We start from the raw sequence: 17,548 nt of genomic DNA on the forward strand, positions 1-17,548 counted from the left end.
GAACAACAACATGTACATGAAGAATGATGAAAATGGTATACTAATCTCAGCCACATTTGTTGATGATATTATATTTTGTGGAAATGACTCTTTATGCAAGAACTTTGGAAATGAAATGAGTAAAGAATTTGAGATGTCATTAATCGGTGAGATAAAGTATTTTATAGGTTTACAGATACTGCAAATGAAAAATGAGATTTTCATTACTCAATCCAAATACATAAAGGAAATCTTGAAGAAATTTGGAATGGAGGATTCAAAACCAATAAGTACTCCTATGACTACCAATTGTAAACTATCAAAGAATGATGAATCTGCATCTGTTGATGAGACACTCTACCGATCTATGATTAGAAAGTTGCAATATGTTGTTCATAGCAGACCAAATATAGCACATGCAGTAGGTATTGTTGCAAGATTCTCTGTAGATCCTAAGGAAATACACATGACTGCAATCAAAAGAATTTTTCAGATACTTGAAAGGCACTGAAGATTATGGCTTAGTATATTAGAAAGGAAATGATTTTGATTTAAAAGTTTATACTGATGCTGATTGGGCAGGCAACATTGATGACAGAAAAAGCACAAGTGGAGGAGCTTTCTTCTTAGGAGAAAGACTAGTGAGTTGGCTTAGCAAGAAATAAGGGTGTGTTTCTCAGTCAACAGCCGAAGCTGAATATGTTGCAGCAGCACTGAATTATACCAACATTGCATGGATCAAACAATTGTTGGAAGGTATAAATGAGAAAGTTACTGAGCTAGTAACTATATTCTGTGACAATACTAGTGCCATTAATATTTCAAAGAACCCTGTTATGCACTCTAAGACAAAGTACATATCTATCAAATATCATTATCTTAGAGAAGAAGCTCAAGAGAAGAAAGTGGTGTTGGAATATGTTAACACAAAGGAGCAAATAGCTGATATCTTCACCAAGCCACTACCAAAGGATGCTTTTGAATATCTCAGAAGTAAGTTAGGGGTCCTACCCCTATCTTTTACTCACTAACTGAGTTCAATGAAAGCATCACTTTGATGACTCTATTGAATATCTTTTGGGGAGCTGATGTTGGATTGATACACTTTAGAATGTTTTTCTAAAAGTGTACTGGAATTACTCCTAGAATTACTACTAGAATTACTACTGGAATTATACTAGAATAACATAGAGAATGATATAGGGAACAGGAATTGTAAACAAATGCTCTGATCGAGACTCAGTTGATACACAACAGCAGGAAATAACTTCTTATAGAAACACATTATGTTTTAGTTCTATTCTTTTTGGAATTGTTATCAAAGGGGGAGAAGACCTACCCAAGGGGAGAAGACCTAAAGGGGAGAAGACCTACAAAGTGGGAGAAGACCTTAGAAGACTGAGAGAAGACTACAGATTGAAATAAAGACTAAAAACAAAAGAGAAGTCTAATGTATGGGGGAGAGCATTTCAGCATTTCAGAATCACAACAATCTGAATCTTTTAAAGGTCAAATCAATTGGTTTTGCCATCAATGCCAAAGGGGGAGATTGTTGGCAATATTACATTATAAGGATATTGAGAAGGTTGTTGATGATTATGGACATAACAGATTAAACATGTTCTACTATCTTGATATTATTATTTTGTCATTGATGTCAAGAAATTAATTTTCTAATTCAGTATGATGTTGCCATATTTTGAGAAATATGATATGAAGATTATAAAGAAGTCGGTAAAGACACAGGAAAGAACATGATGAATAAGGGGATAAGATATCAATGGGCAACTACTACCAAGTTAGACAATGATGAGATCTTGATGTTTTAGATTGTTTGAACATCATACATATGTTGTAAAATGTAAAGGTTAATACTATACTATGTTATCAAGCAAGGAACCTAGTCGATAAACCCTAAGGAACCTAGTTGGTAAACCCTAAGGTTATCGTAGTCAGTTAATGAAGACAAAATGTCTACTGAGTGAAGTTTAGTATTCACCGAGTTGTAACTGAGCTATAATAGGATGCATTAAATATTTACATGTGATATTTAATGAAAGAAGCTGATGAGCTGGAGCGGATCAATGATTGGTAAGCCATGGAAGAAGTTTGTTAACAAATCTAAGGCAATGGAAAGTTGGCAAGAAGATCTACAACTCAGATTGAACCGCATTACCCTAACACAAGTTCCAAGGTGAATGTGCAAGTTCCAAGGTGGGGTAAAACATTTTCAGATTGAAAGATACAATGAACCTGGACAAGATTGAAGATCTGATGGCTATGATTGATCATGGGAAATGTGATCAAGGAGATTAAGCGGTAAGAAGATTATTTATAAATAAGAAACTGTTGATAAACAATGTATGTGGACAAGTGTATGCACAGGGATGCTACATAGTGATTACTGAGCACAAAAGCTTGAAGACCTGTTAGAATAATAGAGTATTGATGCCCAGTAGATAGACAAGATTAGTTCTATGTCTAGATTGTATTAAACAAATAGGAATCTGCTTTAGCATTTTAGATGTGAAGTTGCAGATAGATTGTATTACTATTATTTTGTGAAAGTGATAGGAAATCTCTTAACCGAGTGGATTGAACAGTTTTTTATGTAAATCCTCTAACAAGGTGACATTCTGATTGAGTGTTTGAAATCCTTTGACAAGGTCACTTCTAACAAAGTGAAGATCCTAATAGATTTGAGGGAAATCCCTTAATCGGGTCACATCTAGCAATGTGTTTGTAATCTTTAACATGATTTTGTTTTAACTAAGCATACTCTAGAAGAGTATATTTCTTAGTGGGTCCGAAATCCCACAGTGGTTTTTCCCTATTTGGGTTTCCACATTAAATCTGGTGTTATGAGGTTTATATTGTTCATATGTTTTTGAGTTTGCATGTTTGACAGTTTTTGGTTATATGACTGATATATATGTTACAGAGGTTGAATCTAATGTTTTTATGGATGATTAAGTTTGTATGATTCACCCCCCCCCCTCTCATCTTGTTGGCTATTGGATCTGTACTTATATTAAGTATCAGAACTATCATCCTCTCCATGTTTGGAATGACTTAGATTTTAGGTTTTTTACCATACACGTAAGAAAATCAATTAAGTAACCTTATATTTTAGGTTGGACACAAGGAAAAGAAAAAAATGAATAAATAAATAAAAAGTGCACTCTCTAGAGGACTAAAAATACAATAGTGCTATGTAAAATTTTGAGGCAATTTTATTACTTGCTTATTAAAATTTTGAAGCAATTTTATTACTTGTTTATTGTTGTGTAAGCTTGTTTTATTATTTGGCCTTTTAGTAAAAGTGGGGAAATTAGGAGGCAACTTCTCTTGGAAGTGAAGTCCAATGGACTCCTTCCTTTTTGCCGCCAAAAATCTTGGCTATTCATATTCTCCTTGCAAGCTCTTTAAGAGTTGATTGTAAATCATTTGTAGAGGTTAATTTTGGAGCTTCTTGCAACTGTGTATATGTGTATACAAGATTTGTGATTAATCTATGATTCCCCTACTTTAATGTGGATGTAGGCAATTGCTAAACCACGATAAATCTGTGTGTTTAATTTGTCTGTGTTGTGTGTGTATTTAATTATGTTCATTTGCTATTTTTAAATTCATTTCTTCATCCTAACAATTGGTATCAGAGCGAGGTTAGCTCGCTGTTTAGATTTTGGTGTTTGAATTTCCAGAATCTTGGAAGAATCGAAGATAGAGAAGTTTTCTAGTCAGAGCATCGGGTTATGAAAAGTGCAGATGGAGTCTTTGTTGATAAAGCAAGACCTTTCACTCGCGCTTGAAGGGAAAGCAAAGAAACCAGCTAGGATGGCTGATGAAGAATGAGAAAAAATAGACAAGAAGGCAAGAACAACAATTTTTCTCTCGCTGTCCAATAATGTTCTCTTCAATGTCACGGGTGATGCAACAACAAAAGATGCATGGGATAGACTCACAGCCATGTATGAAATGGCATCGACAACAAATAATTTTTTTATTATGAAGTGCTTGTACAAACTGAAAATGAAGGAAGGTTGTGCTATGGAAAACCACATCAATGAATTCAATACATTGATTAGTCAAGCGACTTCGGTGGGGATGACACAAGATGATGAAAGCAAGGTTGTTCTATTATTATGTTCTTTACCAAGCAGCTGTGATGGTGTTGTAACAATAGTTAGCACATCTATATCCGATAAAAATAAGTTGGTTTTTAATGATGTAGCAGCCAGTCTTCTTAGCGACGATTTGGAAGAAAGAATGATGAACCTTCATCCGATGAAGCCTTAATGGTCGTCAGCATTGATAATAGAGGTAGAAGTCATAATAGAGGTAGAAATAATTACCATAGACGTTCAAAATTAGAAAAGAGATTGAAGTCTAGAAACAGAAATGGTGAATGTTGGTTTTGTGGAAAAGCTGGTCATGTGAAGAAGGATTGTAGAAACTTCAAAAGGGCACAAGAGAGGGTGCGGGACAGTGAAGCAAATATAGTTTATGATAAAGATGATAGTGTATTAATCCTTTCAACAACTGACACTACTTTAGATTCATGGGTGCTTGATTCCAGTGCCTCCTATCATGCTACCTCATGTCTTGAAGCATTCATTAACTACCATGAAGGTCATTTTGGCAATGTTTTCTTAGGAGATAACAAAGCTTGTGAAATTACAGGCAAAGGGGATGTGTTACTACCATTAGAAGGTGGTAAAACATGGATGCTCAAAGATGTTCGCCAGGTCCCAAAATTGAAGTGAAATTTGATATCCATTGGACAGCTCTTTGGTCAAGGTCTTAATGTTAATTTTCTCTCGGATACATGGAATGTAACCCATCGTACCATGTTGATTGCAAATGGTAACAAAGTGGGAAGCCTATACATATTTAAGAGTCATGGTGAAGTGGGAGCTACAATGGTGATTGAGGACAGCAAAGCGGATATTTGGCATCAAAGACTTGGGAACATTAGCAAGAAAGGACTCCATGTTATGCATACAAGAAATCAGTTACCGGGCCTCAAGCTTGTTGACTTAGCCTTTTGTGAACATTACCTTTATGGCAAACAAAAGGGAGTCAGTTTTTTGAAAGGTGGGTGTCACACAAAGACAACACCGCTGGAGCTTGTATACTCAAATGTTTTTGGGCCTACCGAGGTAACCTCCATTGGAGGAGATAACTATTTTGTAACATTTCTTGATGATTGTACAAGAAAAGTATGGATTTATATGCTTTCTAGGAAATCTGAAGTATTTTCAAAATTTAAAATTTTCAAGGCTTTAGTTGAAAATCAGATTGGGCATAGGATTAAATGCTTACAAACCGATAACGGTGGGAAATTTTGTTCATGTGAATTTGATGATTTTTGTGCTGATAATGGGATTAGAAGAATCAAGGTTGTTCCTTTCACTCCTCAAGAAAATGGTGCAGCCGAGAGGATGAATAGAACAATTCTTGAAAAAGTAGGATGTATGTTGTCTAATGCAGGTTTAGGCAGGGAATTTTGGGCAGAAGCGTGTAACACAATAGTGTAACTAATCAACCGAAGTCCATCATCTAAATTGGATTTTGGTATTCCGGAAGAGGAATGGAAAGGGAAGAGGATTTCATACTCGCATCTTCATGTGTTTGGATATGAATCCTTCTCGCATATACCCAAGGAAAAGCAAATGAAATTGAATCCAAAGTCAATGAAATGTATTTTTTTGGGGTATGGAGAAGAGCAATTTGGTTTCAGATTGTGGGATCCAGTTCACAAAAAGATTGTTCGCAACAGGGATGTAGTTTTCCATGAAACCTCCTTTCCCGCACTACAAGTTTCAAATAAATTAGAGACAAAATTTGTCCCTATGTCTTTGTTTCAGAATTCAACTACCAGCACTCTACCTCTAGTTTCTCATTCAGTGGGAGCTCCTATGAAATCTACATCAGTTGAATACAATTCTTAGTCTAAGAATGATGAAGAAAGTGCTGATAATGTTTAGTCTTCATGTAATTTTGAAATTGGGGGTCTGTAGAATAGAGAAAATCCTCCCCAAAATAACACTAATGTTGCAAGAAATATAGACAATTATCCTTTTGGTGAGCATTTTGGCTCACACTATTCCCATTTGGTTGGGCACACTCCACGGTGGTCTCCAGCACCACCGTACCCTGCAAGCTCTGTCTTCCCCTCACGGCATATAGCACATCCTTCCCATGCAGCATACCCACCACACTCCCCACACCCCGCAACCTACAGTTCTCCCCGCTAGCTCCCTGCAGCTTCTGCACCCTCCACGCAAGCTCCTCACTACCTCCCCCGTGAGCCTCCTGCAGTCTCCTCACCTCTCCTGTGAGCCCCCTATAGTCCACTCCATGTGGTCCCTGTAGGCTCCACCTCCGCAGCCCACCCGCAGAGTCTCCCTCCCATGTAGGCCTATGAGGATGTTGCCATGACCTTGCACACCTAGCCCTCTTACCCATCTCACGCCATGGATAAAAATTCTGCGGGGTTCCCCTCCTGCGATCTGCGTGCATCAAACGTGGATAAAAATCCACAACTTTTTGCATACCCTACAGATAGGAAACCAAATAGGGATATTAGTAGAGACATTAACAGTGGGAGCAACGTAAATGCACATAAACAAGGAACACATAATGATTCTACTACTCCAGCAGAGAGTCAATTGAGGAAATCAACCAGACAAAGGTGATCTCCTTCAAAGTTCTTCGATTATGATTTACTATTTTGTGAAGAACCTGAACCTTCTTTGCTCATCTCTGATCAAACAAAGCCTGCAACATACAAAGAAGCTTGTAAAAATGTAGACCGTGATAACTAGCGCGTTGCAATGTGAGAAGAAATTGATGCACTAGTGAGAAATCTGACATGGGATTTGGTGCCACTTCCACCTGACAGAAAGGCATTAAGAAATAAATGGGTGTATAAACTAAAAGATGAAGCTGATGGTCACAAAAGATTTCAAGCAAGACTAGTTGTAAAGGGATATGCTCAGTAGCAAGACCTCAACTTCAAAGAAATTTTCTCACCAGTAGTTAAAATGACTACCATCCGAGAAGTTTTGGGCTTAGTTGCAGCCTGGGATCTTGAACTTGAACAACTAGATGTGAAGACGACTTTTCTCCATGGCGACCTTGATGAGGAAATATTTATACATCAGCTAGAAGGGTTCATTAAAAAGGGCAGAAACACCTTTATTGTAGATTGAAATGCAGTTTGTATGGGCTTAAGCAAGCCCCCTGACAGTGGTATCTTAAATTTGATACATTCATGATTGATCACAAGTTTACTCGCAGCAAGTCTGATCCTTGTCTCTATTACAAGAAGCTTCCTAATGGTGAATTTGTCATTCTTCTCCTTTATGTGGACGATATGCTAGTGGCTGGCACAAGCATGAGGATTGTGAGTGAACTTAAAACTCACTTAGCAAAGGAATTTGCCATGAAAGATCTAGGGTCAGCAAAGAAGATCTGAGGAATGACTATTTTTTGGGATAGAAAAAAAAGAGAACTCAAACTATCTCAGCAAGACTACATTAAAAAAGTCTTGGATAGATTTGGTATGGCAGATGCTAAGTCTGTTTGTGTACCCTTAGCCTCTCATTTTCAGTTGTCTTCTCAATTGTGTCCTAAAACACAAGAAGATAAGGAGTTTATGGATGAAATTCCATACAAATCTGCAATTGGAAGTCTCATGTATGCTATGGTGTCTACTCGACTAGACATTTCTCATGCCGAGGGATTGGTGAGAAGATTTATGGCTAATCGGAGCAAATCACATTGGGAGGTGGTTAAGTATATCTTGCGGTATCTCAAGGGTACTTCTGATTTTTGTTTATGGTTTGGAAAGGACAAGGCAGTTTTGCAAGGGTTTATCGATTTTGATTTTGCCGGTGACTTAGACAAAAGAAAGTCTACTTCTGGTTATGCTTTCACATTTGTCGAGGTAGTGATTAGTTGGGCTTCAAAATTACAACATACAGTTGCTCAATCAACTGTGGAAGCTGAATACATAGCTCTTTCTGAGGAAGAAAAAGAGATGGTATGGTTGCAACTCTTGTTCAGTGAGTTGGGTTTGAAGCAATCAGATTTTGATTTGTTTTGTTATAACAACAGTGCAATTTTTATGACTAAACATCAGACATCTTAGCCATGATCAAAACATGTTGATGTTAATAGTCATTATGTTCGCCATATGGTCGAAGAAGGCAAATTTCATGTACATAAAATTCACATTGACTTGAATCTAGCTAATATGCTCACTAAAGTGGTTAAGTGGGTGAAGTTCGATTCCTGCCAAGCTTCTCTTAGCCTTTCCAATAACTGATAGCAGAACTGAGTGGGGGAATCTACTTGTTGCAGTAGTTCATTGGCCTTCAGTGGGAGATTGTTGGAAGTGAAGTCCAATGGACTCCTTCCTTTTTGCCGCCAAAACTCTTGGCTATTCATATTCTCCTTGCAAGCTCTTTAAGAGTTGATTGTAATTCATTTGTAGAGGTTAATTCTAGAGCTGCTTGCAGCTGGGTATATGTGTATACTAGATTGGTGATTAATCTATGATTCTCCTGCTTCAATGTGGATGTAGGCAATTGTTGAACCACGATAAATTTGTGTGTTTAATTTGTCTATGTTATGTGTGTATTTAATTCTATTCATCTGTTGTTTTTAAATTTGTTTCTTCATCCTAACACCTTCTAGGCATATAGAAATAATATTATTAATAAAAATTGATAAATAATTTTATTATAATGTTATATAATTTAGAGATATATGGGAAAATGATTTAAAATTATTATAAAACTTTCAAAATCATAACAAATCTTGAAATATTTGTTTTTTTTCTAGTTATAAATTTAAAATCAAATTTTAAAACATGATAATTATAAAAAAGTAGAAGAAATATATTATTTATTTAATAATATTATTATTATGTATTTATAATTGATAATTTTTAATAACTAATTTGTTGATTACTTTATATTATATAATTGTTATATATTAATAAATCAATGAGGTATTTATATTTAATATTTATTATTGAAATATGATTTATAATTTTTCAAAAATAAATTAATTATAAATTAATTAAATTTCTTCATTTATTAATAATGCTATATTTAATTTTTTATAAATTTTTAATATATTATTTAAATTATTTTTTTATTTTTTTTTTTATTCAAAATTGTCTTTTAGATATTAATAATTTATAATTATATAAATTCCATTAAAATTTAAATTATAATTTTAAAAAAATTATATTTATTAAAATATAATAAGTTTATTAAAATTAAATTTATAAATACATTTAAGATTAAAATTTTAGTATAATAATAAATATATAATATTATTTTTTAAATAATAGATGACACCATTTTTTAATAGTAACTTATTATGATTATTATGAATGTTCTTATAGTTTAATATTATATTTTATTCAACCTTTTTTATGTTTACTTTTAGATAAATATTAATAAAAAATATTAAATTTGCAACAACAATATTTTAAATCATTTTCACATATAATTTTTTTTAACTGTCTTTGCATAATATTTTATTTCATATTGTATACTAATATTTTTTTTTAAATCACTATCTTAATGAGGCTTTTTCTCATCATTTAACATATATTTATTACTAGCAATTTCACCTTTGTGTGCAATGGGTACGCCGAGAAGATGTAGAAGATAAAATAGAAAATTTATGGTATATTTTTGCATGTATTTGTTTACTACACAAGGTCAATAGGTAAGTATTTAACCAATAATGTTGTTTATGTAATAAATTTTTTAATGGAGAATTCATAGCTTCAAATCAATTATGCATCCACTTACATGGATCCAAACATGAATTAAGCAAAACCTTTGAATTAGGAAGATAATTAGGCTCTATTACAACTATGGTCTTATAAAGATAGAGAGGAAGATAAAGATGGATTTGGAGAAGGAGAAAAACATGAAGAGGATAGGGAAAGATAAAGATAGAGAGAGGAGAGAGGGATTAATAGAGCTAGAAAGAAAAAAATTTAGTGATGTAGAGGAGATCATTGACTCTTTTGTCAAGAAATGGGATGGTTTGAACAAAGTAATTTTTGAAGACACTAGTGTGGGATGATCTTTGTCCATTTAAGTCACTAGTAATTTTTATATTAATTTTAAAAATTAAAAAATTAATTAAGTTAACTCTTAAAAAAATATTAATTAAAAAATATATATTGTATTATCTATTTAGTATTGAATAGCATTATGGGTTTAATTTGGGAAAAAAAATAAAAATTATCTTCAATGCTATTGGTAGAAAACCTAAAATCTGACGATTCAGATACATGTGTGGTAGGTAAGACTTATGATTAATAAATTTTGTTTTATAGAAACATAGGCTACCACATTGGAGGCAATACACAACACCTGTTCTCTAGACATATTAAGCATGTGCTTCATCAGCTACATTTGATTGTGATCAACATTTAAAAATCTAAAGAACTTAATGTAAATTGTAGGCTATGGATTATTTATTTTCTTTAACATTGATCCATGCTTACAAATATTAAAAAACACACAATGGAATAATAAAAATTATTAAATATACATTCAATTTTGTTTTTTCATCCAATCATTAAATACACTATGTTACTTGATCTTTAATATCCATAACTATAATTAAAAATACTCTGCATTTACTGGTAGATGAAATTCTACTAATTTATAGAGGGTAAGTTTATTTCTTGTACAATTTTCAGCATATTACATATTCAACAAATATATTATATCCTCAATAATAATTATTAGTTCAATTTAAATAAATTGATATATTATATAATTAATAAAATTACAATAATATAAATAATAATATTATTAACTTTAAAAATTATTTTTTTATTATTATTTCACAAAAAAATAAATTAAAAATTAAAAAAACTATTATATTATGCAAACAAAAAATATAATAATTAATTATTATTTTTTAGATTAAATCTTTTTAATATACTCTTAATGTCTAATCAACCATACAAAAGTAAGAAAAACTATTAATAATAAAATACTTAAATATCTTTACGAAAATTAAGATATTAACCCCCCAAAAAATAAAAAGTGCACCCTACATATGTGACTCCTAACTTTTATTTATTTATTGGAAAGATGTAAATATTAATTAAAATAAAAAGAATATACAACATAGGACAACAACCATGTAAAGAAGTATCCAAGCCAAAAAGCCTGAAGGAATCAACACAAGCTGAAAATAATGTAGGATTGCATTAGCAAGACAACTGAATGTTGTTATCATGAACACAAACAAGTTACAAAATGAGAAAATATTATTGTTCTCCAAGAGTATAAAGAACAAGTTCTTTCATAATGCAATTAAACTTCTTAAGTAGAGACCGATTGTGATCATTAGCTATGGCTGGGAGTTGAGACTGCACTTTTGATAATTGACCTTGGAGCTCTAAATTGCTGCTAAGAATCTCCTTCAGGACCTTAGCCAATGTTGTTTTCTGCAAAATAATATCCTAGAGTAACCCATGCATGATCATTTCCATAGGAAGGAAGGTGTTGGAAAAACCAACTTTACATTGGACTATCCAAATATTTTTAAAGAATGCATTGACGAAAGGATTTTGAGACCATATTTTGAGAGCAATGCAGTCCTAAAAGGTCTGATTTCCATTTTAATCTTCTGTTAAATAAAGATGGAATAAGGCTCATGACTGCTTGCCAAATTTGTTGAGTATGCTTGCAAGTCCAGAAAGCATGTTTAATAGTCTCTAGCTTGTGGCAAAAAGGGCATTTGATGGAATGGTTGGGAAGAAAAGTTAGATGTTCACCCCCAACAATTTTATGATTAATAACCTTCCAAGCCAAAAATTGAGCTTTGGTTGCAACTTTGGATTTCCACAGTGCAAAGATCAACTTGAACTATTTGGATTTAGACCAATTCAAACTCCATTTTTGATTTAGTCTTGGTTGGATTTTGATTGTAGGAAGGAGTTTCAAGTAACTTAGTTTAAGGGGGAAATTTTCAATATTATAACCTGGACACCACCTCCAATATTTATAGAAGTTACAAGCAATAGGGCTGGAAAGTTTGAGTTGAAGATCAAAAGGAACCATATTTTGCACCATGTGAATGTCATTAATAAGACTTTTGGATCATTCTTGAGCTACGTGCCTCCTAACTTTGGTCTAACCTCATAGAAACACTAAACAGTTGTTTTCTTTTAATTTAAGCTCCTCTACAAATTTGCCCCTATATAATAAGAAAAAAATATCGAAGCATTTTTGCAAATGACAATTAAAAAGGTGAGAACAGTTAATAGACAAATGGCATATACTTATATTTTAATAATATCTTTCACATAGAATCGCGTCCAAGCCATTTCTGTAAGTACGTGTAAAATTGGAAGCCCAAAATAGTAAAAAAATCATAGAATATGAATTTGCATTGTGCCATTGAATTATTTTGACTACCTACATTTGTCAGAGCAAGGGATTGACATGCTCGCACAGATGGAAACTAACATGTTCGCACAGACAAACAAAGTTTATATGATTTAGTGGAGGGAAAATCAAATGGTTCACATTGTTTGAATCGTCTTGCAAGCCTCCCATGATTTTTTGGCCATTGATTTTAAATTATAGGTTGTCCATTTCATATAAAGAGACATCTTGGGCATAATAAACTACAAAATCAAGTACAATTATATTACTTAGATTTAAAGCCAATGTTAGTCGAAACAACCTTAATATTCACTTAAATAACAATAATCCTAAAATTAAACTATTATTATTATTATTTCGCCACTACATTGCACTTGTTTTTAATTTTCATCCAGCGTACAAGGAGGGGGGAGGATGAAATTCTGAAATGTTTGTTGTTTATGGTGAAAATGGATAATAATAATAACAATATTGAAAGGCTAAATTAATTCAACCACAAAACCCTAGCCTAACAACAACAAAGATCCACCATAACATATGAAGATTACCTAAAACAATGCAAATCAAATGAAATCACAAAGATTATACCATCATATGTCCAATAGGGTTTGGATCTCTATTCTTCCTATCTCCATTGATCTTGCTTGATATATTTGCTCTCAGATTTTATGTGCACAAGAGCTCAACAAAGAACGGAATGTGGTTGCAAGTAGGATCGCCTATGTTCAAAAGCGTAGTGTAGTCAAGTGCATAAATTGATTAGCCAAGGTTTGATAATGAAGGAAGCATCTCCTTAAATAGAAGACCCTATATGAAATGGAGGGATAAGATTGAGAGGTGTAAAAGAGGTTGGCTATGATTAGAGGGTAGGTAAAGAAAATAATAAAATAATGAAAGGGGTAGGTAGTGTATGAATTAAGAGATGAATGACATGTGTCATGGGTAGAAAAGGTAAATAAATAAATTAAATAAATAAATATTTAATTAATTAATAGAAGAAGTGGGATAATTAAATAAATAAGATATTTATTTAATTTAGAAAAAGGAAAATTTAAATAAATAAATGTATTTATCTAAATGAGAAATAAGGCTAGAAGAGGATAAATGAATTAATTAAATAAATAAAGATTTATTTAATTAATAGAAGAATTAGGCTTAGGATAATTAAATAAATAAAATATTTATTTAATTAGACATGACAATTTTGGGTGTCTACATTTTGCCCCTCTTTGAGACAATGCGACTTGTCGCGTTGTTTCAAAGAAGATAAGATGAACTGATACAGAGTTGCCCCAAGATGGGAATGATATGCCCCCTTGAGAGATTGGAAGAAAAAAATGTCTGAAAAGATCACAGACAATCTCTCGATAAGAAAGATGGGATAGAATGGACTGGCCGAACAAAGTGATAGAGTCATGGGATAAAGAAGACTGATGTGGGAGACAAGGGCTAGGGCAGTCTATAAGATAGACCATGAGGGAAATACATCCTCATTGTCATCCATACATCCATGAGATCAGAGTGCATAGTGAAATAGAGCAGCAGCAGTTAGCAGCGATGGCATTGGTTCATAGATTCGATCACGTTCGCCGATATCAGAGGCCAGCAGAGGTAGGAGAGCCGGTAAGTACCACAAAACCTCCTTGTACTTTGTTGCATTTATTGTTGTCATTAATGCATGCTAGATAGGGTAATAAATGCTTTCTAGGATAGGGTCCAAAAATGTCAAAAATGTCCAGGCGCGTCTGCGTTGGTGCCAGACGCGTTTATGCTGGATGGGCACGTCTGTGTTTGTGCCAGGCGCGTCTGTGTTGGAAAAGGTGTCTGTGCAGAATGCGATCGCGTCTGCACTATGTAGGTGCATCTATGCTAGGCAGACACATTTGTGTCTTACAGGTGTGTCTATGCAGAGCATAGGCACATCTGTGTGTTTCAGGCATGTTTATGCAGTCTCTATGCACGTTTATGTCATGAAGGCACGTTTATGTCTTCAAGGTCAAATCGACAGTTCTGTGATGAACATACGCTGTCGATTGGATAAGCTGTTAAGAGGATAGACTCAAGCAGGTCCTCTAGAGAAGACTAGAATAGAAAATAGGGCTAGGATTGACAATTCTGTGATAGAACATACGTTGCCAATTAGGAAACTACTCAAGAGGAATCACTCAAGTAGAGGCCCTAGGATAGGATAGATCAAGGCACTTTGTGATGAACAGTGAGTACGAAGATATAGTACTTTGTGATGAACAGGGAGTACCAAAATAGGAACAACACTTTGTGATGAACAGGGAGTGCAAACGTGAGGAGCACTTTGTGATGAATAGGGAGTGCAAAACACATAGTACTTTGTGATGAATAGGGAGTACCACTAGGATAGAAGCAACACTTTGTGATAAACAGTGAGTGTCACCAGGATAGAAGCAACACTTTGTGATGAACAGTGAGTGTTACTAGGATAGAGTACCATATGCACTTAGATAAAAAGGTAGCATTTTGTGATGAACAATGAATGCCACTATGACTGACATGATTGATTTGCTTGACTACAGGAGTATTTGCCTATGCTGGAGTCACGGGAGAGATTCCCATTGACTCAGAGGTTGTGACCTAAGTTGACGTTCGAGGACAGAGCTACAATTGAGGCTATGGGATTGAGACATATTCTGCATGTGCCTGAGTTTTGGGCAAACATGGGATTGCTGACTGCATTAGCTGAGAGGTGGCACTCGGAGATGTGCACATTCCATTTGCCGATGGGTGAGATGATAGTCACCCTAGAGGATGTATACCAGATTCTGAGGATACCGATCGGTGGGGAGCTTATACCCTATGATCGAGATGGAGACAGGGATGCCTTGAGACAAGTGTTCTAGGATCCAAGACTGGAGATGAGGGCAAGGCATGTGGCATGGGATACCATGACACAGATAGGATTGGTACTACCGACAGTGCTAGGAGGAGTGATCAGTCGGTTCTTGTGTCTGGATAGAGTGACACGACGGTTGGTTGTGGGTTGGGGGAGCACATTGGAGACACTAGTGACACAACACACCAGATATGCCTAGGGACCGTGCGTACTGGCACACCTATATTATGAGCTTCATTAGTTTGTGTACCATGGATCAGTGGGATTGGGCTGCAGGGTCACATTGTTATAGGTGTGGGCCTATGAGAATCTACCGATGACATGACCTATACATTTCAGGGGCATAGGTCACGAACGCAATTTCATGCATTTGTATGATATGATCACCTCGCAGCCACAAATTGGTAGGTTGGAGTACTGGCGACGGGCTATAGATGAGATTGATATGGTCATATGGAGGTTGTACCTAGGATGCAAGCAGTGGGAGGATGATGCAGTAGAGCTACCCTACACCTTCCAGAGTAGGTACCTGATTGGGCGGATGCCCTATGTACTGGAGAGGCAGCTAGTGGACAGGGTGGGCAGGCAGTTTGGTAGGATCCAGCGGATGCCACGAGGTTCAGGCATGTATGCACGGATGGTCAGGGATTAGGCGCATTTTGGGCTATTACTATCATATGATCAAGCTATTACACAGCTAGTGGAGATGATGCCCTTACCCTAGGACATGTGGCTAGAGATCGAGGATGCTGACATGGATGCAGAGTACATAGCATATTGGGCTGAGTATCCATTCTCATGCCTAACAGATCTAAGAGAGCGACTAGATGGAGATGGTGGTGGGGATGGTGATGATGATGGAGATGATGGGGTAGAGGTTGACGGAGGAGGTGGGGTGCAGTTGGAGAGAGGAGGGTGGTGCTGCGGAGGGAGGGTGGAGAGGACAGACAGGTTTGGATTGTGAGGGGTTGTAGTGGATTACCACTACAAGTGCCAGCAACACAGGGTCCCAGACAGATACAAGGATAGGGACAGAGGCAGGTATAGGTACAGGTATAGACACCGGTACAGGCACAGGCATAGGGATAGGCACCCATACAAGGGGAGCCATAGGCAGGGGGGCTGAGGAGGAGGAGGATGAGCTTCTTAAGCTGAGGGAGATCTACCAGGGACAGGCAGATGAGATCCAGGAGCTGGAGAGGGAGAGGGATAGACTCAGGAGGTGGCTCAGAGATACTAAGTGGGAGCGAGACCAAGCCCTTCAGTGTTACACAGAGGCTGAGATGACACTGAGGGTTGGGAGGCAGGAGGCAGGGGACACAGGGGCTAGATATGCCTATGTCTTGCAGGTAGGGGAGGAGATCGCTTACTGGCGAGATCTCTATTATGTGGGCGAGGAGCTTCCGTAGGCCATCATGGACAGCAACGATGATGGAAGGGAGCCAGAGGTGACAGGCATCTAGTGGTGGGGTTATGGGTCCTCCACAACCATCAGATAGGGGAGACAGGAGGGATGATCCTATGGTGGGTCCTTCCAGGGCTTAGATTTCATCAAGGCCAGGCGGCTCTGAGGGAGGGAGTTCATCATAGCCGTAGAGGGCTCCCTATGTATCAGTATTGTATCATTTTTGTATGATGATGTAGACACCTTTGGGTGATTGTAGCCATATGATTTTGACATCATTGTATCATGACACTTTATATATATATATATATATATATATATATATATATATATATATATATATATATATATATATATATATATATATATATATATGAGATGATTCATCTTTGCGACAGCTATATGCATCTGTACCTATGTGATGAGATGTTTAATGATGTATGTTTTATGTGATGCTTATGATATGGATGCAAATATGTACATGATGAAATGCAATATTTGTGTTCTTTTATGTTTTATATGTTATGCATATGCAAATGTGAATGTATGAAATGCCAATGAATATAATAATACAAATAATTATTTACATGATGAGAATATAAAATGTGCTAACATGTGTTGTGTGCAGGATGTGATGCAGTTGTGATATCTATATGTATGTATGAAATGCTTATATGTGGTAATGTAGGTGCAACTACATGAAATGCAAATGTTTTTGGTGTGTCATTATACTCAATCATGTGATAATGGGCTATGCGGACTCAAGAAGGATGATAGAAGCCAATCAAGAATGGGGGATGGAAGGTAGAAAATATGAAAGTGAAAGAACTTCTTGTGTGTTATCATCATTGA

The sequence above is a fragment of the Cryptomeria japonica genome, chromosome 5 (genome assembly GCF_030272615.1).
Source record: "Cryptomeria japonica chromosome 5, Sugi_1.0, whole genome shotgun sequence".
Taxonomy (NCBI): domain Eukaryota; kingdom Viridiplantae; phylum Streptophyta; class Pinopsida; order Cupressales; family Cupressaceae; genus Cryptomeria; species Cryptomeria japonica.